Source organism: Pinus tabuliformis, chromosome 4_1, assembly GCF_031772625.1.
Source record: "Pinus tabuliformis cultivar Carrire ecotype Pingquan chromosome 4_1, CPIR1, whole genome shotgun sequence".
Classification (NCBI taxonomy): domain Eukaryota; kingdom Viridiplantae; phylum Streptophyta; class Pinopsida; order Pinales; family Pinaceae; genus Pinus; species Pinus tabuliformis.
The window spans coordinates 510,284,141-510,310,921 of record NC_142303.1 but is presented as its reverse complement, the minus strand read 5'-3'; the positions used below and the strand labels follow the sequence as shown (position 1 = coordinate 510,310,921).

General features: G+C 35.9%; 1 pseudogene; it reads left to right on the top strand.

Annotated features, from left to right (window-relative positions):
- Positions 1 to 8,448, top strand: part of LOC149176794 (uncharacterized) — a 35,872-nt pseudogene extending 27,424 nt beyond the window's left edge.
- Positions 8,449 to 26,781: the final 18,333 nt, after the last annotated feature.

The following is a 26,781-nucleotide window of genomic DNA, read 5'->3' as shown; positions in this document are numbered from 1 at the left end:
CATCATATGTATGAAGCGAAACACAAAAAGTGCTAGACATGGGAGGCGGGCTTACCCTGAAATAGTTGAGTTGAATGTGCCGACAACTCCTAGATGCAATGTGGGATGTTAGAGCTGCAAGGTTGATGTGAGGAATGAGCTCTGCAGCATCTGGTTGATGAGTTTTGATCAAATCAAGCTTGTGCCGCTCATGCCATAAATCTAGGGAAAGCGACACTTGGTGGGAGGTTTCTGAAATCATCCTTGCATGTAACCTCCAACTACCAAAAATAGGTCCCTGAAACAAGGGATGCCTTTGCATGCTTCCTTGGGAGAAACAACCCATGCATGTAAGTTTGGTTTTCTCGGTCACGGAGGGAACCGATCAACTCAGTTGCACATGAAAGTGGTTGCTCAACTTTTGGGGAAAATGCACTTTTCTGGCTGGGAGCTAGGCTAGCTTCTCAGAAGATTTGCACAATTTCCGGGCAAAGCAGTTGACTGCTGCCCAAATTTGTGTAAATTCTCGGCTGATCAACCTAGCTCATAAGGATTGCACAATTTTCTGGGTGAAAGCTTTCTTAGTTGAATTGCGCAATTCTCGGGCCAAGTAGGCTTCCACTCAGGATTGCACAATTTCTAGAGGGAAGGTTGGTTGCCTTCTAGATTTGTGCAAATTCTTGAAGGAGCTGCTCAGTTTGCTGCTGGACCAAGTCCGGATGAACAACCTGTTAGGGGAATGCATCAAGGTTTGATCAACAGGCTTTCTTTCTACAAGAAAATCACTAGAGCTTATGTACTTGATGAAGCAAGACATGATGCTGCGAAGGTTGGTAGGGAGACTCCAAAACAAAGCTAAGGCAAAATTTTGGAGGGTGGTTGTAGCTACTACAACTTAACCATTAATAACAATAATGTATTAATAAGAATATGTAATAGTGATAAGTGAAATTATAATAAGAAATAAATTAACATAACCTCTATTGACATAACGATCCTCCCTAAGAAAGAGGGCCCTTCCTCCTTAGCTAGGAGCTGGTAAAATCATAGCTCATAACTTAGTTATTCAGAGATAAGCCACAAACTTGTAGATATTATATTAGATTTGCAAATGAAGTTACAAGATGCATAGTCTGATAATGATGATGCCTCCCCCTTCTAACCCAATTTATAAAACTAGCTTTCCTACCAACTTTCTATTTATCCATACATTTATACAAGAGAGGAGAAGGGAGCAAATTAGAACTAATCCCCATCTATTTGTACTATCAAAGTCATGGACAAATTTACAAGATATTGTGCTTGTTTTTTTTTGGAAGATATTAGTTAGAAAATATCTTGAGATATGAGTGCATAGGATTAATATATAATAGAATCATCTTAGAATAGGCTCAAGTTTTTTTAGTTGATAACTAGTTTCTCTATTTGGGATGTCACTTGTCAATGTCCCCAACAAGAAACATGTTCCTGCAAGAAGCACATGTAGAACCCCAATCCATGAACGTTTTGGAGAAGTTTCACATGTGTCACCTAAGTAGGGATGTTTTGAGAAAAACCCATGTCACAAATTTCAAATATTCATCATAATTTGTCTGCAAATCACATCTGAATTTGTGACCTCGTTATGCTTTGCATGAGTTGTTTGAACTATAGATCATGACCTCTGTTGTAGCATTTTTTGGTTTTGATAAGATAGAATATTTAAAAAAGAAGAAGTTAAGTTAGGATATGGACATAACAATAGTGAATAAAATGTTAGTGAAAAAATATTTTCATGATAATGTCTATATCAAAGAAAATGTTAGATTAGATGCTCTATAAAAATCAAGGCAAAACAAAATGTTAGGTTAGAAAGAAAAGAAAACAAATAAACTCTGAAAGTGAGCAAGTCTAAATGCCACTACTCTTTTTCTGCAAAATAATGGTTGTGTGCATCTTGTCTTAATTGCCACAACCCATGACAGTCAAATAGTTTAATCTTGACTGCTTCATGCTTTAAATTTGATGTTATAGTTAGAGAATAAAAGATCTGGTCAAACTGTTTAATCTTGGCAGATTAGTAGTTAGGTAGAGAATAATAAGGTGTTCATCAGTTTAATATGAGCCCTTGGAGGTTATAAGGGTAGATTTATATAGTTTTCTTTTGTAAAATAAGAAGAAAGGAAAAGGGTTTGCTAGCCTAAATGCACCCATTAAATGAAGAGAAAATGATAGGATAAGCAAAGGGTAAGTAGAGAAAGGTTGCAAAAGTTTGATTATTGATTGGACAAAGGTACATTATCATGTTTTACCATATGTTTCTATGTCCATGATGCAATTGCACAAAGCAAATGAAGGTCTACAAGATCAATTCATTAACTTCCAATTCATCCCCATTCATCCCTATATTCATTAATTTCCCATTCCTACCTTCGTACATTCATATTCATTCATTTTCCATAAAAACCCCTTTTCCTAAGGTTAAATTCCTTTTTACCTAAGAAAAGTGAAAATCCCATGTAAAATCCCTTTTTACCCAAAAAAACCCACAAAAATATGTTTTCCCTAAGTATTGATGCACATATGAAAAGCAAATAAACCATTAAAAAGCACTTTACTTAGTATATTTCCCCTTTTTTGCCTATATTTCCATATTAACACTAACTATAGTATTAAACCCCTTAAATTCCCTTTTCCCTTATATATTAACTCCTTTATAAAATAACCCGAAACCTTAGTTTTATAGTAAAACTATGTATTTTAATATCGCATCACAATATTGTCACATCGCAAGCCTTTCATATGCATGCTCTCTTCTACGATTGCGATATGCGATCAACGATGGACCCGGACCCGACCAAATATATATTATAACCTATATTCATATCGCATCTGCCTCCATCGCAAGTCCCACTAATAGCATAACACTCCACCATTGCAATCTCCAATTGCGATTGGGACCCGGACCCGACGACATATCATATATAGTCTATTCCTATGTCGCATCTGACCCTTATCGAATTCCTTTGCGATGGGCTTTATCTCGCTAAACTGCGATTGCGATATTCGATATAAATTTGGACCCAATATCATTATCCACCCGCATTTATATTATTTCAAGTCCGACATATGCATTTTGCAAAGTTTTTCTTTGTTAAATCATTTTTTATGATTTACACGAAGAAATAACTAAACCTCCATTTTCACCACTAATCTGGGTTTTTAACCATAATAAAGCCATTTCCGCCATATTTAATCATTCATACCCTCCGTACTACTTTTTCACTCAATCATCGTTCGATCTAAGCCATTCAAATCCAACGGCCCTCGATGATTTTGGGTACTCTCTCTGTACGAACATTACCCACCCGAAAAGTGGTATTCCACCATCCTCCTTTGCTATGTGTCAAGCTTAGATAATTTCAAGTGAACCCTTCCTAAAATTGCCCACGCTTCATAAGCGGTGCGATGAAAACCAAAACCACCTCCCGCAAAACGAAAAAATAGTTACTGTTCACTATCGCGCCATATTTCAAAAGAAAACTGTTTTTCGTGTTTAAACGCCAAAATGACCATTTTGCTATGTTTTTTCTTGTTTTACACAGCAAAGCCTCCATAAGCCTCTGCGGCCAATAAAACCATCATTTTGCCTTCTGATATGCTCTGGACTCCTTCCAATGTCCTTTCAAGCTCACTATAGCCATTGAAGACCTTATGTCACCTATGTTTTTCTTAACAGTCTCTATGTTTTGCAGGTAAAGCTTCTGTTCCAGGCTTACAGAAAACAAAAGCCTGTGTATAGTTGGAAGACAAGTATGAAGACCATATCAATTTACTTTACCCCGTAAAACAAAATCTAAAGGGATTACTGTTGAAAAACACAGTAAAACCTGGATTGCATAGTAAAGGTAAAAAGAAATAGAAAAGGTTATTTTTCATGGTTAAAAAAGATTTACAGAGTTTAAAGAATATCATATGAGAAATCAAACTGAAGAAATCAACCAGCACAAAGGATTCAAACAATTTAGCAACTTAAAGGGTGAAATATCAAACATCAAAGCCAGCACAACCTCATTAAAAGGTAAAGCAAGAAGCAGTTCAATAGCTGCCCCTATCTTCATGCATGAAGACCTTTTCCTTTCCTAGAATAAATCTTAATCAGTTTTAGGATATTTCTCAATTTTATTATTGTACAAATAACTCTCTTCACGAGATGTTATAGGTTCGGGGTTCAAGATTCATAGTTCATTGCTTGTAAAATCTTCACTGTTAATTCTACTTTGAACCTGGAAGCCACCTTTGAAGGAAGCTTTTGTAGAAACTTGATGTACTCAGTCTTTTCTGAAACCTTAATACAAAGCAGAGGATTTTGAATCTGGTTTTACACAGTTTTCTGTTATCCTGTAAGCTTTTCCAGTTATCAATCATTATGTTTTTCTTCATACGCTTATGACTTATAGAGATATCTAGGTAGGAAAAATTGTGTCTCAATTTATTCCTATAAGCTCCTGAAGTGATCATCTATTAAGAGAATGGATTAATGAACTGTCTATTTAGTTAATCCCCTCTAATCAATAAATCATTAGCATCTTGTGTAAGCTTAAGTACACTGCCTTGAACCTTTGGAATGTAGTTTAGAAGGTTTTCCAACTTATGATTGTTCTGTTTTACAGTCAGGAAACTGTGATAATCATATTTTTTTGGTGTCTTATTCTCACCACTATTTTGACCTATATCACTGTGTAAAGTCTTATAGCAGCCCTGTGCTGAGATATTAATATAACCCAAAGGATTAATTACTTCAATTCTACATCTATCTTCATTAATTGGTCTTCCAAAATTAAAACCAAAAACCCCCAAAACAGTTATTTTAGATGCTCTGGCATTGGTAGCTGACGTACTACTATCTCAGAGGTACAACAACCTCGAGCCTAATGTAGTTGAAATCAATATGAGTTAGGTAACACAAATCCATGTCAACATCCATAGGAACAAAATCCATGTTTCAGATTGTCTCCTAGAGCTATGTAGATATACCATCCATGGAGTTTGGTTACTGTTATTGCATGAGAACCACTTGAACAAAAATAGGAAAATCATAATCAGAAAAACCAACAATAATCCTTTCTAATTCATAAAAATAAAGGAAAATAATTAAATTATATTTTATCTATGATAATTAAGTACTTTAGTATTCATAAGCTTAGTGTGGCACATTCACGAGGAAACACAGCAAGATGTGTGATAAACGGGCAAGAAGGTTTGATAAATTACTGAAAATGGTTGTTTATGATGTTGAAAAATACAAAAATTTGGCAAGCCAACAACAAGGAAAAATAATTTCATGGTTTGAAGTTGTCTCAAATGAGCATAGATGAGTTCATGGACAAATTTTCAAATATACTAAGGTATGTTCCTTATATTCGAGAAGAAAAAGAAAAGGTACAATGGTTTCTTAAATGTCTCCCTCTTCCATATAAGAAAAAAATTGAGTTTAATAATCCAAAAATAATAGACAATGTTAATGAAATAGCTAAAATCCCCTATCAAGAGTTCAAGTGGAAAGTTGATGGATCAAAATCATGGCCTAATAAACGAAAATATATATTGGGAGTAGTTAGTAAAAAGTCAAAATCTGTTATTTTCAAAAACTTTGGGACAAAACCATCAACCCAAAAAGTTTAATAGAAATATTTAGAGATAACCTACATAGTCTACTAGTAGAAAATGATAAAGTGGTGACTAGGTGACTAAAAATGTTAGTCACTACAACTTTTTTAAGTGAAATACTACCAAAAATGAGCAATCATAACTCACCCAACTAAAAACGACTACGTAAACGACTAATTTAATTCCAGGTTAAAAATATATGACTAGATAATAAGCAATACAACTAAAAATTACTAACATGAATGACTAATTTAGTCTAGGAATAAAAGTATGACTACCTAACAAGTACTACAATAATACAATTTAGTCATTTATGTTAGTCTTTTAATTGTGTCACTTCAACAATCTAAACTTACAAGTGATATTGGATTGAAAGGCTGTTATATATTGGTTGAAAGGTTATGCTTCCTTAAACACTTTTTTTTAATAGCCTAACTTTGCAGTTGAGCTTCAACATTCTGTGGCCATATATTAACTTTAAAAGGTCATATGTTTGAATCTTAAAAAACAAAAAAAAACGCTACTAAACCAACATAGAAGTTTACCATCATTGTAATAAAATGATTAACCTCAACACATATTAACATGGTCATGTAGTTCGTCTTAACAACTATCACCACGACTCATGACCAAAATTTCACTGTAATTTAGTTTTTAACAATTGAAAATATAAGTATACATATAATGAGAAGGGATGTATATCGATGTGGAATAAAAATTTGAACATAGGGAGGTGGTTCTTTTTCTCTATTAGAATTTCTTAGTCTAGAAGAACATAATAAAATAAAATTCAATTAATCAACCAATCCATCTATTAATACGAAATTAGAAATGTACAAAGTGAAAGGGATATAAATCTTCCACCATGCAAGCTAGTATCTTAAGGTCCACTCCTCAGGTTACACACTCACTTTTGATCTTTTCCTCCTCTTGTAATTCCCTCAGAATTTATTTTCATGCTATATCAACATCTATTACTCTTTTATTTTTTGATGGCTTTAGTTTATAGAGATATCTATTAATATTTTGTTTTTTGATCACTTTATTTTAAAGAGATTTTTTTACTATTTGCTTAAATTTTCTTAGCAACCTAAAAAGTAAAAAAATTATAGGCATCTTTAAAAAATACATGTATACACATATATTTAAAATTAATATAATGTGTGACCTTTTCATCTTACAACTTATGTCACTCTCTTCAAGAAAAAGACAACCGAAAAAAAAGGCACACTATTTAGAAATCGTGATATCTTCCTTATTACAACCTATTCTTTCTCATCATGACCCATTTTTCACCCAATTAAGAGGTAACAGGTAACATAGTTTGATGTTCCCTATTTTTTAAAGTGATCAGGACTCTACTTTTTTAGGTAACAGAGTTTTTTGGTTCCCTATTTCTTTTAAGTGATCACGACCGACTCTGCTTTTTGTTTGTTAAGCCTAAGGGTTTTTTATGATGAAAATTTTCCTCACGATACTGTAGCTAGATTCCGCGTCTGCCACATAATACAACTACAATTTCAACAAGGCTTCATAAGGTTAGGCTGCGTAGAACAATCCTCCCTCTCCTCTGAGCTTTCGGAGCCCAAACTCTCCGTGAAAAACTAAAGGTTGTAACCGCACTTGAGCGGATTACTGCATGAACTTTCGCTCACTGGGCAGATCCAAGCATTAGCGGGTAGCAGCGAGCCCCCTAGAAGTGATTCGAAATATTTATGAGGCTGACAGAAAAGAAAATATCACTGAAAATGCGAAAGGAAACGACCCATATTTAACCTGTGTGGAAGCCAGAGCTGCACTCGTGGCGCTTGTAAACAAGCTTCTGCAAGCCAAGGCTCGAATCCTTCCAATCATTCCACTCTTTATTGAATATATTTTGAATAATAATGATAATAAAGCTTTGGATATTTTGAATTATATATTATTTTGATGATAATATATTTTGAAATTGTCCACGCAGTTGTGAAAGCAATTTACAAATTTAAAGATGATCTCAGGGTTGAGTCTTTTATGAGAATTTCAGAGGATTTCTTTTACATCGCAGAGGAAATTGAGGTCATGGAGGCTTGTTTTCCGGCTACCATTGTAATTAGCTCGCCCGCCATTTATACTTCGTCGGCCTTGTGTGTAGCTGTAGACACTGTTGCGGGTTTGTCCTGTGAAGCAGTGCAAATTAACACGCAGGATTTTGATCTAGAGGTTTCAAGCGAGGGCTTTTCAAACAAATCAGACAACGACGTCGCTGGTGATATGCACACACTTTCATTCTGCTTGAAACTGGAAAACCCTAAGAATTTACGGTTTGATGGAGATTCTGCATTTTTCTCAATCCCTTACAATCATAGATGCCTCTGCGAAAATGTTAAATTGTCGCAGAACAAGAGTAGGCCTAAAGTTAACAACACCGTTTAGGGTAAGAAGAAATCCGACAGTGTGCAGGGTTCACGTGAAGTCGTGCAGCTTCAGGATTTAAAGCAGGCGGTTTTGTCAGTTGTCGTTTCTTTGCAGGCGGTCGGAAACAATAGCTTCAGCAGGGCTGAGAATAGTGTTAGAGTTTTTAATAACCTTGACAATGATATGAAGTTGGATGACCATTTTCTTCGGCAGCATGCTCACTTAGATGCCTTAAACCATAAATTGCAATCAATATTCTTGAAGGTTTTTTCTGAGAATGAGCTAGATGGAGCTCTAGTGGCCAGTCACGTTCTTTTCTTATTGTACGAGACGAGACAAATTTTGGCTTGCGAGTCAGTTTTCACGGCTGGAGCTAACCAGCCATATATTGGGTATTTAATGTCCTTAGAGCAGCACGCAACTTAGCCCGATAACATGGGAGCGGGCAAATATTATTTAATGCCGAATTTGCCTGCTCCCGTGTTATCGCTTTAAGTCGCGTGCTGCTCTGAGGGCATTAAATACCCAATATATGGCTGGTTAGCTCTTTCCAGTTTTCACACTCTCTTTACTTATTTTGCATGAAAATCTTATTGCAGGTGGAGCAGCAGAGAAATATTCCCGAGAAATATTTTTGTCCAGGATGTTGTTCTCAAATAGGGCGACAATGAAGGGGGAAGCATAGAGGAAAATGATACGAAGGCACATGAAACTAAGGGGAAGTCGAGAGGCAAAAAGAAGAAGAAAGGGAACCAAGAAATTGGTTTGGGGAAGGGAACTGCTATTGTCAGGAAGCTCATTGTTCAAATTATTCAAAAGAGATTACACCTAGGAAATACACCTACTTGGGTTTATTTGTAACCGGATGAATGGGAAAAGGAACTAGATTTGTTACTCGATCTAAAAGACTCAGAACTTCAGATGCTATTAGAGACTATGAAGACAATTTTAGAAAGCAATGAAACTAGAAGATTACCTAAAATTCCCAAGGTTTGTGACTATTGTTTCTGTTTGATAAGTAAATATTTCTTTATCTACAAAGTGTACAGATCTGTTCCTCACAGTCTCTGTCATTAAGACCAATAGTTACATGAAATCATTGAATCTGCTTGTTTTAGTTCATGGCAAATCTCTAGCATATTCTCTCATCAAATTAAAATGTTGGCTTTCCAGTTTCTTAAAACGCTAGCCTGACTATTAATGTTTTTATAAGAAAAGTCGTGAAATATAAAACCACAATACTTATCTAGATTGGTCATGAAGTTAGTTGATTTGGTGGACATACTCTGACATTTATGTGCTTCTCATCGGTCTCCATTGTTTTGGTTGTGGTCCGTCTCCATCTACTTCTTAATTCCGAGTGTTTTGACTCTTGAGAGTGAACTCTAGGATTATACCATGGACTTCCAGCTGTTGCTTTAGCTTAGCCACTTGTTCTGTCAACCTTTGTTCTGCTGCTACAAACCCCTCTATATAATCCTCTGTTATGCCTGCAATGACCTCTTTAACATGCAGTTGCATTCCCTTTGCTTCCTTATAGATGTTTCTTTTGGCCATTGTGTCTCCCTGTGCAAAGAACCATGGCTAGGTTTGTGACTACTGTCAATAGTCAAATGGTATTTGTTTTTACTTGAAAATTTCAGTTCAATCTTATAGTATTGAATTCCTAGAAGCTTAATTGTACAAGTTGTTTAGCTTCATTATTAGTAAATTGTATTTTATTATGCTCGAACTTTCTATTATCAATGTAATGAAACCTCCCTCTTTAAATATCTGGGAGGTTCAAGGTTCTCATATTGGTCATATTTCTATTTTCATTTCTCAATCTCAGAAAAAGTACTCGAATTTTTTGTCTAATGGTTTGACTTTGCATGAAGGTTTATTATCTCCATGATTTGTATTGTTTGCTTTTTAAATGCTTGTGAAACTTGTTTGAACTATTTGTAGTACTTATTTTCTTTCCTGCAACTTAAGTTATTTCATCCTAAAATTATTATTTTTCAATTGAGTAACAATAGATTATTCTTATGAAGAGGGGTTCTTCCATGAGTTATGTAATGATATTGCCTCTAAATGGTGTACTTGTTTCGGGAAATATCAATGTTCTTCTCATTACGACTATATGCTTCCACATGCTTATTTGATAGCTTTCAGTTGATATGTTATGATTTAAATCTTTTACCATTCATGCAATAAAAATTCACTCTTTAAGCTAATTGCAGTTTCTCAGGGTTCTCATAATGAGTCCCATTTTTAATTTTCATCTCTCACTCCTACCAAACAATACTAGAGTTCTTTGTCTAGTGGCTTGAATTTAGATAAAACATTATCAACTCCATGATTCACACTGTTAGATGCTTCTAAAGTTTGGTTTGAGCTGTTTGTAGTAGTTATTTCCTTTATTGCAGAAGAAGTTATCTCATTTTGAAATTGTTGGTTTTCTAGTGAGCAGTATGATAATATTCCTACTCAGAGGGGTTTCTCCATGACTTATGTAATGATTTTCTCTTAATTGGGTACTTGTTATGGGGAATATTAATGTTATTTATTTACTTCCATATGCCTCCACATGCTTATTTTGGTAGCTTTGAATTGATAAAATGACAGGGTACCCGTGATTTCACACCAGAACAGATGGCCATAAGAGAGAGCATTTTCGATAATTGTAGGGGTGTTCAAGCATCATGGTGTTATGGGCCTTGATACTCCAGTTTTTGAGTTGAGAGAGACTCTGATGGGAAAGTAAGGTTAATATTCTAAGCTAATTTATGACCTTGCTAATCAGGTATTTAAGAAACATGGATTCGATATGAAGCTTTAGAATGTTGCATGATGTATATGTATTTGTTGATATGGTTGAGATGTGTAATTTAATCTCATAATCCTGAAGAAGATTCTTTAGTGATGAAATGTAAGGAATTGCTTTGAACTATGATAGAGAACTTCATGTTCACTATGTGAGAGTTGAACGTTTTGAGTATAAATTGTGAAGTAATGATCAAGAAGCACCTCAATCAAATGAGAAAATGTTATGTCCCTAATATTAATACACAATAATAAAACAAATATTATAAAGAGAAAGTGTGGAGTCATAAATTTACAAAGTGATAAATTCACTAGAGATAATGCAGCAAAATATGATGGTGTTCGTATATATTTTCCATGAAGAATATTATTGTGCTCTAGCAGAAAAATAGATGAATATGCTAAACGAGTAATAGATTTTCAGGAAACATCCTTACTCTCAGGCATCTTCTAACATAAATATTCCTTTTCCTCCTTTAAGATGATCATATATATAGTTTTGTTCACTCCTAAATATTGTATTAGGCTCTACAAAGCTACTGTTGTCACCCTTTGAAAAGAGAGTTCCAGTCGTACAAAGGGGGAAAAATAACAGAGAGGTTGTTGTGCTTTGCAAATTGGAGATTAAAGGAGGGAGAATATGTCTAGTTTAAATTGTTTTGGAGAAATTTCCATATTATCTTAAAACCATTTCTTTCACAAACCCCATTCTTTCGTTTGTTTTTTAAACTCTAGCTGCAGTGACCCATTTTTAAATCTAGCCGAAAATCCCTTTGTATTTCCAACTCTAGCCGTTTTTCCCCATTCCCCTTCGAAATATCTTAAAAAAATTCATAAAACATACCAAAGGCCTTTTAAAAGCCTAGGACCCGCAAATATTTATCGCTATTGGCCCATTTTCCTTTTCTATACATATCTTCTCATATCCCTTTTCCTTCTGTGATTACAATATTGCATATCGCAAAGTTTCTTGCCTACAGTAATAAAGTTGTGTCTCCCCTCGCCAATTGTGATAACTCCTCCCCTTGCCGATTATGATATCGCAATCGCGGATCACACAAATTATAAATCCCTCCTCCACCAATATCACAAAGTTTTGTCTCCCCTCGGCGATTGCAATATCACATCAGTCCCATCATCCCTCCTCCGTCGATATCGCAAGTCCTCCCCACTGATTGCTATATTGCATAAGTCCCATCACCACTCCTCTGCCAATATTGCAAGTTCATCCTACTAATTGTGATATCGCAAAGTTTTGTCTCCCATCACCTATTGTGATATCACATAAGTCCTGTCATCTCTCCTCCACCGATATCGCAAGTACTCCCCGCCGATTGCGATATCGCATAAGTCCCATCACCACTCCTCCGTCGATATAGCAAGTTCATCCTACTGATTGTGATATCGTAAGTTCTGTCTCCCCTCGCCTATTGTGATAGTTCTCTCCCCACCGATTATGATAAGTCCTACCCCACAGATTGCGATATTACAATAAGGGATAGCTCAAGTTGTAGGTTCCTCCTTTGCCGAAGACCCTTCCGACTTACGATTGCGATGGATGTGATACTTTATATATTTTAGTTTTTTACAGTTTCGAGTTCAACCTGTCGGAAAAGGATTATGGAATATGGTAAAAATCCCTCCCTTGTATTACGATTGTGATACCAATAGGCCTGGATCAACGACTCCAGATCAATGAACATTAAAACGTCTATTTTGCTTCCTCTCGGTGGGCTGACGAGGGTGTTTTTCGGCATATATCCAGCAACACGGTAATCAAATAGAATAGAGATTAAATGATGGTATGGGGACTCAGGAAGGCTTAATGCCTCAATGTGGAGCTCCACTTAGTCATAAATTCAGGACTGCCCGGACAAACTTTGATGTTTCTTTGTGACAAGCAAACCCAGTCGATTACTACCAACTACAGAGAGTGGAGAAATCAGGTAGTTAAGGCGAAAGTGACAGGAACCGGCTGAATAACAAGAAAGGCACATCATAGCAGAGATGCAGCCTGCCTAGAGGCCATAACAGGAACAACTGGGAGATTTTCTCCTTGCCATCAGTCAATTTTCCTTATGTTTTTCTATTTCTTGCATTATTAAAGAAAGGAATAAAATCCCGATTGTGATCATTTTTGGGCAGTAGAGCTATCGCAGCCCGAGACAAATAGTCAATCAGGAAACTAGACCTAGCTGAGATATTTTGTAAATGTCGATTATCAGTATAAATAAGGGGGAGAAATACTTAAAGGGGTTCTAGAATTCTGCACCCACAAGGTCCTAATTCTTGGGTTCCATTTGGTTCTAATTTCCTGTTCATGAGGGATTAGAGTGACGCATGCTGAATGTAATGGAATGGTTATTTGGACCATTCAAGTATGAAACTCCCTGGTGATTCCAAGTAGATCAATGCGTATTATTTTTTCCCTTCTGTAATCTCATTCCATATATGTTTTTCTGTCTCTAAAATAGTTTGATGATGTTGTCGATTTCTCCCTCGTTCATGATGGTGTATTTGTTACCAAGAAGCAACAGTACCTGTGTTAGCTACAGATTTACTTAAACACTGGTAATGTGCACATATTTTCTTAAGCTTTTGGATACAAATGTGCCCATGAGTATATGGCCTGAAACCCTAAATAGCACTCCACTCCTGTAGCTCCTTCATCTCCTCCCTCTTCCATATTTTATTTGGAACATTATTTCTTAGGATTCCGATGGCAGCCCTATGCATCGAATCCTCTCCTTTCTCTCCTCTCCACCTTTACTACAACATCGATATTAATACTACCCGTTGTTGTGTGTCGGCCACCAGAACAAGGCATTTCTCTTTGAGGTTGGCCTGATTTACCCCCTGAGCATTCAGATCCATGTGTTGGCTCAAGTTTACCTTCATGAATGCTAATTGAACCAAATCCCCTTTATTATTCTTTTAACAACACGAAAATTAGAGTGTAACTGAAAGCCCCCATTAAAAATCTTCCATGCACTCCTCTCTTTAAGATGTCCAAGGCACTGGTCTACAATCAACCCAAACGATGTCTCTAGGAAGCTTTCTATGTCCCCTGAAGCACTCGTGCTGCAAGTACCATTAAAAGTGAAAACATCTTTCTGGTGCCGTTTCCGGAGAACGGATTAGAATAATTTTCCTTGGGTATGAAAAATATTTACATTCCCTCTGTTAGGTGAGCAAGGGAAGCGTGGCTTGCAGATCTCTCACCTTGGTGACTCCATTGTTTCAATTTTATGGTAAATATCCTTGTGAATCCACTATTCATATCTCTATTTCATCATTATGGCTTTCAATGAAACTCATACTCACTTTGATGCTAAAGCAACCGAAAAAATTCCCTGCCTTTTAAACTGAGATCACTCACCTAGGGGTTTTTCAAAATGTGCATTCTTGCATTTCTAGCAAACCAATTTACCCCATTGAACTTTTCTTCTATTTTTGGTTATCCCAATCATGTCCCTTCGTTTCATGAATGGAATACATATTTTCCTAGATTCATTGGGAACACAGATAGAAGGCCTGACCAGCACCTAAAAGACTTTCATGAATGCATGGAGCAACAGGGTATCATTTTGAAGATGCGCAAATGAAAATTTTCATTCACTCTTTAGAAGAAGATTTTAGTGTTTGGTACAAAACAATACCTCGTGGTAGCATATCCTCCCTAAAATGTTTTCATAAAGCATTCCATCTTTATTGCAAAAGATTATAACCACCAAATGCTTTGTTTGAAGATTGTTGCACACATTTTAATGTCAAAAATATCCCCGAGGGTAATGATCCTATTGAAGATGTTTGTGAGACTCCATTCCAAGAAGATATATACTCACATCAGGAAGCATTGCCCAGTGGTCAATAAAAAAAAGAAGGAAACATCATCGAGTTGCAAATAAACTCTCAGAGATATTATCCAACCGAATTCAATGATTCTCCTTCTTATGATGAGTATGACTCCGATGGGAAGTCCAGCAATGCTAAACTACAACAATCCCAGTCATGAGAAGATGCACAGAATGAAGAGGCTCTAGACCACGATGCACATTGTTCACCTGGAGAAAATGTTCAATAATCTCCATCGATTTATGATCCATATTACTCATAGGAGGATGAGATGACCACAGTGGTTCAAAGGGAGTTGTTTACCAGCACGTGGGGAGAAGGCTCCCAGTAACAAGTTTCTCAAGAAGAGCCCGAAGCTGAAGGAGCAAGTAGTGCCTATGATTACTTATTGCAAAAACGTCCCTGCCAGGAATTATCAGTAGGCCCTCCAATCTATGACTCTTATAGTTCAGAAACTGAACATTCTATTGTAGATTTCCAAGAGGGTTGGCTTGTTGACAAGTGCGTAGCAACAGATTAGCAATAAGATTTTTGAAAATTTTAAGGCTGAGGAGCCGAACAATATTTGAGACTTCCCTAACCAAGAAGATATTGGTCAGTAGTTGGTTTATGAAAATAAGGTGCTTCAAATTTCCCTTCTTAGTTCTATGACCCTGTAGTTGATTACATGACCACATTCTTAAGTCAGCATCAGAGGTTGTTTCTGGAGTATGCGTCAAGATTTCGATTTGTAGATTTTTCATTGTGCATGGCTATTTTAATTTTTAACTTTCAGCAGCATGGAGGCACAAGGTCCAGTACTCTAATGCTGGCCTGTCTCCATTATATGGTCAAACCCACTTACGTGAATTGAGCCCTGTAAGTAAGTAGGATTTGTAAATAAATAAGCTCACTTGATGAACATTTAATTTCTAGTTTTTAGAGTTTATATTTCAGCGTTTTAGTTTGGTGAGGAAAGTACTCCCTACAAAAGATGTTCCATAGAGATTTTTTGGTTATATAGCTTCATTATATTTTTGACTCCATGCCAAATTGTGAAGGCTACCGGTCTACAGGTTCTCAGCACCTTGCCAGCAAGGCTATACCCCAGTTGGAGCCAATGTTGTCACCCTCTGAAAGGAGAGTTCTAGTTGTACAAAGAGGGAAAAAGAATAGAGAGGTTGTTGTTCTTTGCAGATTGGAGATTAAAGGAGGAAGAACAGGTCCAGTTCAAATTGTTTTGGAGAAATTTCCATATTCTCGTAAAACCATTTCTTTCAAAAACCCCATTCTTTCCTTTTTTCTTAAACTCTAGTCGCAGTGACCCATTTTTAACTCCAATGGAAAATCCCTTTCTATTTCCAACTCTAGCTATGTTTCCCCATTCCCCTTTGAAATATCTTAAAAACATTCATAAAACATACTTAAGGCCTTTTAAAAGCCTGGGACCCGCAAAAATTTATCGTTATTTGCCCATTTTCATTTTCTATACATATCTATTCATCTCCCTTTTCCTTTTGTGATTGCAATATCACATATCGCAAAGTTTCCTGCTTACTGTAATAAACTTCTGTCTCCCCTCGCTGATTGTGATAACTTCTTGGATTTCACAAATCATAAATACCTCCTCTGTTGATATCACAAAGTTCAGTCTCCCCTCACTGATTGTGATATCGTATAATTCTCTTCATCTCTCCTCCATTGACATTGGAAGTCCTCCTCGGCAATTGCGATATCGCATAACTCCCATCACCACTCCTCTACCAATATCGCAAGTTCATCCTATTGATTGCGATATCGCAAAGTTTTGTCTCCCCTCGCCGATTTTGATATCAGATAAGTCCTGTCATCTCTCCTCCACCGATATTGCAAATTTCTGTCTCCCCTCATGAATTGTGATATCGCATAAGTCTTGTCATCTCTCCTTCACTGATATCACAAGTCCTCCCCACTAATTGTTATATCACATAAGTCTCGTCACCACTCCTCCTCCGATATTGAAAGTTCATCCTACTGATTGTGATATCGTAAGCTCTGTCTCCCCTCACTGATTGCAATAGTTCTCTCCCCGCTGATTTCGATAAGTCCTCCCCCATCGATTGTGATATCACAATTGCGGATTGCTCAAGTCACAAGTTCCTCCTCCACCGAAGCCCCTTCCAACTTGCAATTGCGATGGATGTGATATTTTATATATTTCATTTTGTTATCATTGATTTCCATTTTTATGATGTCTTACTTGATTGATACATTCTCATGATAGGAAGGCTTTAAATATGAATTACTATGTTCTTGAAACAAATATGATTCAAATTTTATAGATATAAAAGATAAAAACAAATGTTAACCCCTTCATTTGATTGTTACTTGACTCTAGTGTCGGCAGGTTACAGGGAATGAGATTGGAAAAAGGATGGGGAGATAATGTAGAGCATGTCTTGAATATGATTCATTTCTTTTTGGAAATCCTTTAGGTACCTGGTCCATCGAATTTGGAAATGTTTCTAGTAGGGATTCATATAGTTTTTAATGTTGTGATTCTCTCACCTCATGTTTATTTTGGGCAAGCAAATGTTTTAGGAATGCTAGACATTGTTGGACTGGTAGACAATTTTTTTATAATTGAAATGTTACAAGATATTCTATCTTTATTGTTTGATTGTATTTTGAATGTTTCATTTGATCTTGTTTTTCTTTTAACTATGAAATTGAAAATACTTGGTATCATGTCCATTTAAACAACATCCAAAGCTTGAAGATGAAAATAGTGTTACATGATATTGATTGAAATCCTTTTAGTTGTTTTGTGTTAAAATATTTTCATGACTATTAGAAAAATTTACTTTCATGTTGTTATTTGAGTACAAGTCGTCTATATACTTTACCAAGTTCATGTGTTAGAGAATCAGTGTTATTGAGAATAAAATGACAAGGATTAGACATGATGCCCCAAATTATTTGTTTTCACAAGTTATCTATAGCTTGAGCTTTTTAGCATGTAACTTAGTTGGCATTATTGTGCGGATCTTTTCCTGAAGGTTGAATACTAAGTTACTAAGGAGTTCTTTTCTATGGTGACGTTTTATTTTCTTTGGTAATATAGGTTATTTGGCCACATAGTGGCCACTATCACCCAACTGAAGAAAACTTGTTCGAGTTTCTTGCTTTTTTAGGGAAAAATTGCATTGACATTGCTAATGTTGAGGTATATGTCATATAAATCCTTTATAGTATACTTTAGTTTATATTCTAGTATTCGTCGTCTTTCATGTCTTATACTCTACATTATATCTTCTTTCGTTTTCAGAAGAGGAACTCACTATTGATGGTAAGAAGCAAGAATTGAAGAAAGAGGAGAACAATAACATTGAAGCAACAAATGCAAAAAGAAAGAAAGAAATGAACCACTCTAGTGATACCCTTAAATCCAATATCCCGTAGGAGAAACACACATAGATATTGATGGTCAAGTCTTTAGAGTTGGTGAATTCACCTACAATACATTGGCAACACAATGATAATGTTTTGAAGTGATGAAACAATATTTTATGTATAATTGAACCAATATTAAGTTGGAAATTCATATTGTAATATTTGACATTTCATATAATTTAACTTATGTGGTTAAATTTTTTTATTTTTTTTTTCTGCGTAAGACTAAGCTATTTATATTACAAAATATCAAAAATTACAACAATTTTTACATCAGGGCAGAGGCCCTGCATCTCCAGAGAGATTGGCAATTTCTCCATAATGGACCTTTCAGTGATGACACTGTTACAAAAATGGATCAACACGGTGCAAAGTTCCGACACAGTGGACATAGGAATCGACACAGTGGGTACATAAATCGACAGACAGCATATAAACTGACACAGTGGACATAAAAATCGACACATTGGACACATACATCGACAGAATGACAAACAGACGAAGAGAGCAGAAGAGACGAACAGAGAGTTGCGTTCCTTTCCCGGCAGCGAAGATCAGAATGATGGCTGAGCTAATCCTCATCAGTTGTGTAAGGCTCATCCTTCATTTTGCCTTTGAGCTTCTGGGATTTCTCCGTGTCCGAGAGCAAAGACTTCTGTACCGGCTCACTGGGGCCAGCATCAGCTGCTTGTGTGGCTGGGGGAATGTCTTCTCTAGTTGGCCGCCTCATATCAACCGCAGGAACTTGCATATCAACCATTGGCACATTCAGGTCTTCCAATTGCCCCCTGAGACTGCTGCAATGTTCCACCGAGACTGAGACAATGAGAGTGTTGTTCTCCAGAGTGCAGGGGATCCGGTAGCGAACAGCCGGATGCTCCACATGTCCACAGTCCATAATTTCTCCCCACACTCGCATATTGCTGCGGCCTGCAAGTCTGCTTGAGTTCCTATGCTGCTCAGAAGTGATTTCCACCGAGGAGGAAGGCGAAACGACTGGCCTCTGTGTTGCAGCACGTCCCCTGGAGCCGCCACGACGACTGCTCATCCTGGGCCTTTCTCTCTGCATCTCCAGACAAGAATTCCTCTGAGAAATCTTACACTGAACCAGAGAATGTTCCGTCTCTGCCAGCGCTTGCTCGGACGGCTTGAAGGAATGCGGGAAGGCGGCATTGGGTTCAGGTTTAAGGAGCGCCATCAACATCGCTCTCTGCTGCGCAATGAATGCCGAAGAGACGGGCTTTAAAACCCAAGTTACCTCTCCCTTAATCGCATTAACTGTGCCTGCGTGCTGTTTCATTGTGGCTCGTCCGGGCTGACACCTGCCCATGTGACGAGCCACATGCCTATCGCGCGGTGAAATCACCCGCATCCGGGAACTTATGTGGTTAAAATTATTTATAGTTGTACTTCATATTATTTAGTATTGTAATTACCAAGTGTAACTTTGAGCTTTTATATTAGATGAACATGCACATTGTATGACATTTTTTTTCAATTTAGTTGCAAAATCATATTAATTTATGTTGATTAATAATGAGCTAATAAAATCAATCTAAAACTATTAAATTAGTTGTTATATTGATTAACAATGAACATAGATAAAATGACTATATGACTAAATTGGTTGTTTATAATTATTATTAATGAAAGTAAATGAAATGAATATAAACTACTAACTTAGTCGTTTATATAATGAATATGAAATTGCCAAAAAAATATAAATGACTATTGTAAATGATAAATTGTTGATTAAAATTGACCACTAAATTTTGCATGTATATGACTAGTGGTAGCTAATTTACAGTATCTTATAACACAACCAAAATTTATTCATATTTCTTTGGTCATTAATTGGTTTCAAACGATGACTAAAATTTCCATATATATGACTATTAGTAGCTAATTTACAGTATTTTATAACGCGACCAACATTTTGGTTATATTTTTTTGCTCATTAATTGTGACAACTAATCACTAAATCAATGACTCAATTAATGACCAAATTTATGATTGAATATACTAATAGAAAATTAAATTGAGACAACCAATTAATGACTATGCTAAAAACGACTAAAAGTTGGTCGCGTTATAAGATACTGTAAATTAGCCACTATCGGTCATCGATTGAAAAATAGTCATTTATATGCAAATTTTAGTCATTTTTTTAGTAACTAATTAGCCATTTTGTACTAGTGGTCCCAAATAGGTTCTCAAACAATTAACCTAAATAGAAAAGGAAGTATTGTGGGGCAAGAGAGGGGATCATTAAAGTGTTGGGGTTGTGGAAAACCCTGTTTCTTAGAAACTTCCCATATAATACCAAATCAATTCAAGCCTTGTAGGAAGTATAAGAGGCATTTCTAGTGAATGGTGTAGCTAGGAATATACCAAGCATCAATACTGCCTTGGAAGATCATCAATAAAAACACCAATCAATAATGATTGAGATTGAAGGTATGATTCTAGACTAGACTATGTCTATTTTAGTAGATCCATGAGCCAACCCTAGTTATGCTAGTCCACAAGTTGTAGACAGATGCAAGTTAACTACAGAAAAATTTAAGAATTCATGGTTAGTTAATTTGGTCACCGATAATAAATGAAAAGTGACCAACTAGGTTAAAAACTATGTTGTAAATATAAATGGATGTTAAACAAGATTTAATCTGAATTTATTTCCTCTATGTTCCTACGATTTGTTGATAGGAATAGATTGGTTGGAGAAACATAAGTCCATAGTTAATTGTCTATACAAATTCTTTACATGCACCACTAAAGAGGGAAATGTACAACTCATAAAAGAAATACCAATGCTTATATCCACTAGGAAAACTTCAACTTTAAAACTAAAACAATGCGCCTAGAAAGGCTGCAAATTGATTTTTGTATAGGTAGAAGAATTTACACAAAAAACAAAATGTGAAAATATAAATAATTAAATTACCTTGAAGTGATCATAGATTTAAAGACGTGCTTCTAGATGAGATTCTAGGACTACCTCTAAAAAGAGACATAGATTTCACAATTGAATTAGTTTCGGGAGACACATTTATGTCCAAAGAACCTTACAAAATGCATGTGTCATAACTCATGGAGCTAAAAATGCAATTGTAAGACTTTCTAGATAAAGGGTAAATTAGAACAAGTGTTTCCCCTTGGGAAGCCCTGATATTTTTTGTAAGAAAGAAGGACGATACCTTCAGGATGTGTATACACTATAGATAGCTAAATAAATTGACTATCACAAATCAATATTTCCTACCAACGATAGATGATTTGTTTGACCAAGTTATATACAAAACAATATTTTCAAAAATAGACCTTCGATTTGGTTACTACCAATTAAGAATGAAAGATGAGGACATACATAGGACTGCATTTCGAACCTTGTATGGGAACTATGAATTTGATGTACTACCATTTGGTCTTACAAATGCTACTTCTACCTTTGTGTGCCTAATAAATAGTGTGTTCAGTATGTATCTAGACAGGTTTGTGTTAATTTTTACTGACGATATTATGATATATTCAAAAACTTAAGAAGAACATGAAAAACACTTGATGATAGTCCAAAAAACTCCTAGGGTACACCAATTTTATGCAAAGTTCATCAAATGTTAATTTTATCAGAAAAAAATCTAGTAATTGGCACATGTGATCTCCAAGGATGGGATTTTAGTTGATCCTAAAAAATTCAAGGCCATTTTAAACTGGACAATACCTAATGATCTAGAAGGCATTAGGTCCTTCATGGGTATAACTTAGTATTACCATAGTTTTATTAAAAGATTCTCAAAACTTGGTTACCTCATCACTTCATTCTAGAAAAAAAGAGTGAATTTTAATTTGACGTAAAAGTTTCAAGGGAGCTTTGATAGAATGAAACATTTATTAATAGTATTCCAATATTAAAATTTTGATCCTTGTAAATATTTCAGTGTTTTCATTGATGCATGTCTTCAAGGGATCAATGGAGTATTGATTCAAAAAGATCATTTAATTTCATACGAATCAAGAAAGTTGAAAGACCATGAGAAAAGCTATGTTGTTTATGATCTTGAGTTCGTTGCAGTTATACATGTGCTAAATATTTGACACATCACCTATTAGTTACTGATCATATTAGTTTGAAGTAATTTTTTAGCCAACTAGATTTGAATTCCAGGTGGGCAAGGTGGATTCCCTTCTTGAGCTAATTCGAGTTCGATTTTAACCACACCAAAGGGAAATAGAATAAGGTAGCATATGCATTGAGTAGGAATGAAAATTTGATTATCAAAATTTTGTCAGCAATGGAAAAACATAATTTGTAGAAAAATCAATGCAACAACCTTAAAAGATGAAGATTATGGACATATAAAACAAAAATTAAGCAGTGTAGAGCAGTTTGCTTAGGTAGAAATCTAGGATACGCTGCTAACATTTAGAAACAAAACATATATTCCAAATGAGCCCACTTTAAAAAAAAAAATTGAAGGAGAATCACATGAAACGCTTTTCATCCCATCCAAAGTATCAGAAAATGATTGTAGCTTTAAGAAAAGATTTTTATTGGATAGGAATAAAAAGGGAAGTGGATGAGTATTTGGCTAGTTTCTTAGAATACTAATAGGTTAAGGTGGAACACTAACACCCTACTAGAATGTTAAATCCTTTACCCATTCCAGAATGGAAATGGGAGATTATTTCTTTGTATTTCATTATAGGCACACCTAGAAAGGAAGCAACACGACTTAATCATTGTGGTGGTGGACAATATGTACAAGTCATTTCACTTTATACTAGTCCACTCCAGATATAAAGTAGTGCAAATTGAAGACATCTTCGTGAAGGAGATTTCTTGGTTACACGGGATACCGAAAACAATTATATCAGATCATGATGTAAAGTTTACTTCTAGTTTCTCAAACACACTATTTGTAGGAATGTGTACGTAGTTGAACTTCAATACAACTTACCATCCTCAAATAGATGGTCAGATAGAAAGGACATGTCAAATAATTGAGGATATGTTATGTATGTATGTAATGGACCAACCCACAAAGTCAGCGGATTATTTGCCCTTAGTAGAATTTGCTTACAGTAATAGTTATAAAGCATCCATTTAGATGAGTCCATTTGAATCTTCGTATGGACAGAAGCACCACACTCCTTTAAGTTGGATTCATCCAGAAGATAGGTTGATTTTAGGACATGATCCTTTGTATGAAATGGAATAGTTGGTTAAGAAGATAAGATAAAAATTGAAAACTACCCAAGATAGGTAGAACATTTATGCAAATCAGAAGATATTTCATAAAGAGTACAATGTGCAAGAGCATGTCTACATAAAATTTAAGCCAGAGAAAAGTACTATAAAATTCAGAACCTATGCTAAGTTAGCACCAAGGTTATGTGGATCATTCAAGATACTAGCTAAAGTAGGGTCGATGGCCTACCATCTAGCGCTGTCAATTCATATAAAAGTCCATAACATTTTTCATGTTTCCATATTGAAGAAGTTTTGTCATGACCTTACTCATGTGATTGAATGGAATTTCATTTAGGTTGAAATTGAAGGAGAATTCCAAGTTGAAACTCTACGAATATTAGATCAGAGGGAAAATTCACTCTGAAATTAAATCATCGCCTTGGTTAAACTACAAATGAAGCACTTCAAACTAGACAAATGGAGCATAAAATGCATGAAGCATTTCCTACCTTGTTCCAGAAGTAATGGGAACTCAAAAATACTTAGGACGATGTTTATTTTGATATGGGGAAGATGTGATATCCATTTTCTCTACTTCTTAGATATGTCACTATTTTTAGAATATCGTGATTATTATTTTAACTTAATGGTTATGGAGGCCAGGGTTTGAATTGATTGAATGTGTAATTAAATTTTGTATTATGAATATTTTTTATATTTTTTGGAATTTATGGGAAAGAGCACATGAGTAATATAGACTTCTTGCTATTCTAGAAAGTTTTTAAGTGGTCAAATCCACATGGTGGACCTTCCCAAATCTTTCTCCTCAAAATACCTAGAGAAAATTGTCGTTACAAAAATAACATAATGGGAGAGAAAGATTATGCTAAGTGGAAATTAAAACTTAACTGAAGAGAAATGCTAAGTTAGGTAAAAGTAAGAGAAAAGAAAAATGTGAGAGAAAGGTGTGATTTAAAGGAAAAGGGAAAAACATTATCCTATTTAAAATAAAAATCCTATGTAACGAAAGGGGAGAAGAACCAAAAAGCAGGATGTTGCTAGGAAAAAGTTGTTGGAAAGAAAGTATAAAATATCGTTAAGGGAATACAAAAGAGGTTAATGTTGTTGGATGCACTACAAGAAGAAAGATCATTGGTGAGGGTCATGCCTGTGACAGACCTTTAAGGTCTGTCACCAATGTCGCATATGGTGACGGTCTTTAAAAAAGTGTTGTTGTAAGTGTATATAGTGATGGTCCTTTAAGGTTTGTCACCAAAGCCATTTTCAATGACACTTTTGGTGAGGGTTGTTAAAGGCCCATCACTAATTCTCTCTTTGGTGACACTTTTGGTGAGGGTTGTTAAAGGCCCATCACTAATTCTCTCTTTGGTGACACTTCTAGTGACAATCTTTTATTGACCATCACCAATGATCTTTTTGGTTACTTTTGGTGACAACCAATAAATGTTCATCATCATTGATCATTCCAATGATTTTTTGATGATGCTTCATGCCTGTGACAGACCTTTAAGGTCTGTCACCAATGTCGCATATGGTGACGGTCTTTAAAAAATCGTTGTTGTAAGTGTATATAGTGATGGTCCTTTAAGGTTTGTCACCAAAGCCATTTTTAATGACACTTTTGGTCAAGTTCGTTAAAGGCTCATCACTAATTCTCTCTTTGGTGACACTTCTAGTGATGATCTTTTATTGACCCTCACTAATGCTCTTTTTGGTTACTTTTGGTGACGGTCAAAAAATGTTCGTCATCATTGATCATTCCAATGAGTTTTTGATGACGCTATGTACCTGTTACTATATTTTTTGTCAAAATATAATGACTTAAGACCATTGTTGTGGAGTCTTTTTCATTATGTGTTCAAGGTCATAATCGTTATAATAGTCAGTCAATTTGTTAAGAAGTAATTAGTGTGTATCATTTCCCTCAAGTCATAAGAATATAGCTTTCCTATGAGTCAACACATGATTCATCTCTATTAGGTTTATTATCTAGCAAATTTCCTTTAAATAAAGTTCCACTAGTGTGTGTAGGAACTATATTATTTAATACATAATCAAGATCTATCAATTCTATTAATGAGAGAGACCTAGCACTCCTCAACACTCATGGCACACCTTAACATGATTTGGAACAATACACTAACATTCCTTGGCACCTCGCATGTCTTGGAACATCTTTGTACCTCAAACATATTTGTACCTAGAACATCTTGCCATGAGTAGGATGCCCAAGCACATGTTGGCATGCCCTAGCATAGCATAGCACTCCCCTATCATGTGTTGGCATGCCTTGTAGTCCCTAGCATGCCCTCGAATACCTTGGCATAATATTGCATTGACAAACATTATCACTTGGCACACATTGGCACTTGGCATGTATTGGAACATATTATTAGTGTGGCTAGCATGCCCCTTTTGAAAAAGATAAAGTCTCGACTTATTAACCCTCTTATCTGTTCATTTCTTTAAATTTTAGCTTGGTTATTCCTTTTGTTTCCTTGAAACTCCTTGACGCATATTGGCATACTCTGGCACCCTGCACATCCTAGCATGTCTTAGCACTTGGCATGCCTTGGCACTATTTCACACAAGTTATCACACCCCGAAACTACCTAGCACACTCTAGCACTTCTTGACATTCCCTGATATTCCCTTGCATGCCTTACCTATTCTTATCATACCTTGACCCTCCCTCCTTAGCATGATAGCTAGCACTCATTGACACTCCCTGACACACCCTCATATTCATTCACTTCCATGCATTTTGACCTAGTGCTCCCTTGTGTTTCCCTACTACTCCCTAACACTCCTCAGCATGCATTGGCACTCTCTAGCACACCTTAGCACTCTTCGATATGTTCTGCCACTTCATATCATGCTTCACAATCCCTAACATAGATTGACACTTGGCATGTGTTGGCACTTGGCAAGTATTAGCATGTTCAGCATGCATTGAGATGACGTGGTATGCTTTGGCATGGTTTAATATTAAATTTATTTGAGATCAATTATTGAAAACCAGATGAGAAGAAACGAAGAAAGATTTTGGACTTAGAATGCATTGACACCTGGGACTTGGAACCAATTGGCACCTAGTGTTGGTGCCAATACCCATTTGAACACCCTGGCACCTGGCACATCTTGGGCGCATGCCGCCCTGACACTCTAGCATGACTTAACATTGCATATCATACCATGTCACTCCCTCCTTAACACACCTAGAACTTGCTGAAACTCCCTATCACACACTCTTATTCATTCATTTCCATTCATTTTTACCTAGTGCTCACTTGTGTTTCCCTGGTACTCCCTAACACTCCTTAGCACACATTGGCGCACCTTGGCACTTGACACATCTTGGTATGCTTACCTAGAATTCTAACATGCCTTGGAACTACCTACCATACCTTGTCACTCCCTCCTTAGAACACCTGGAACTCACTAACACTTCATTTCCATGCAATTGAAACTGG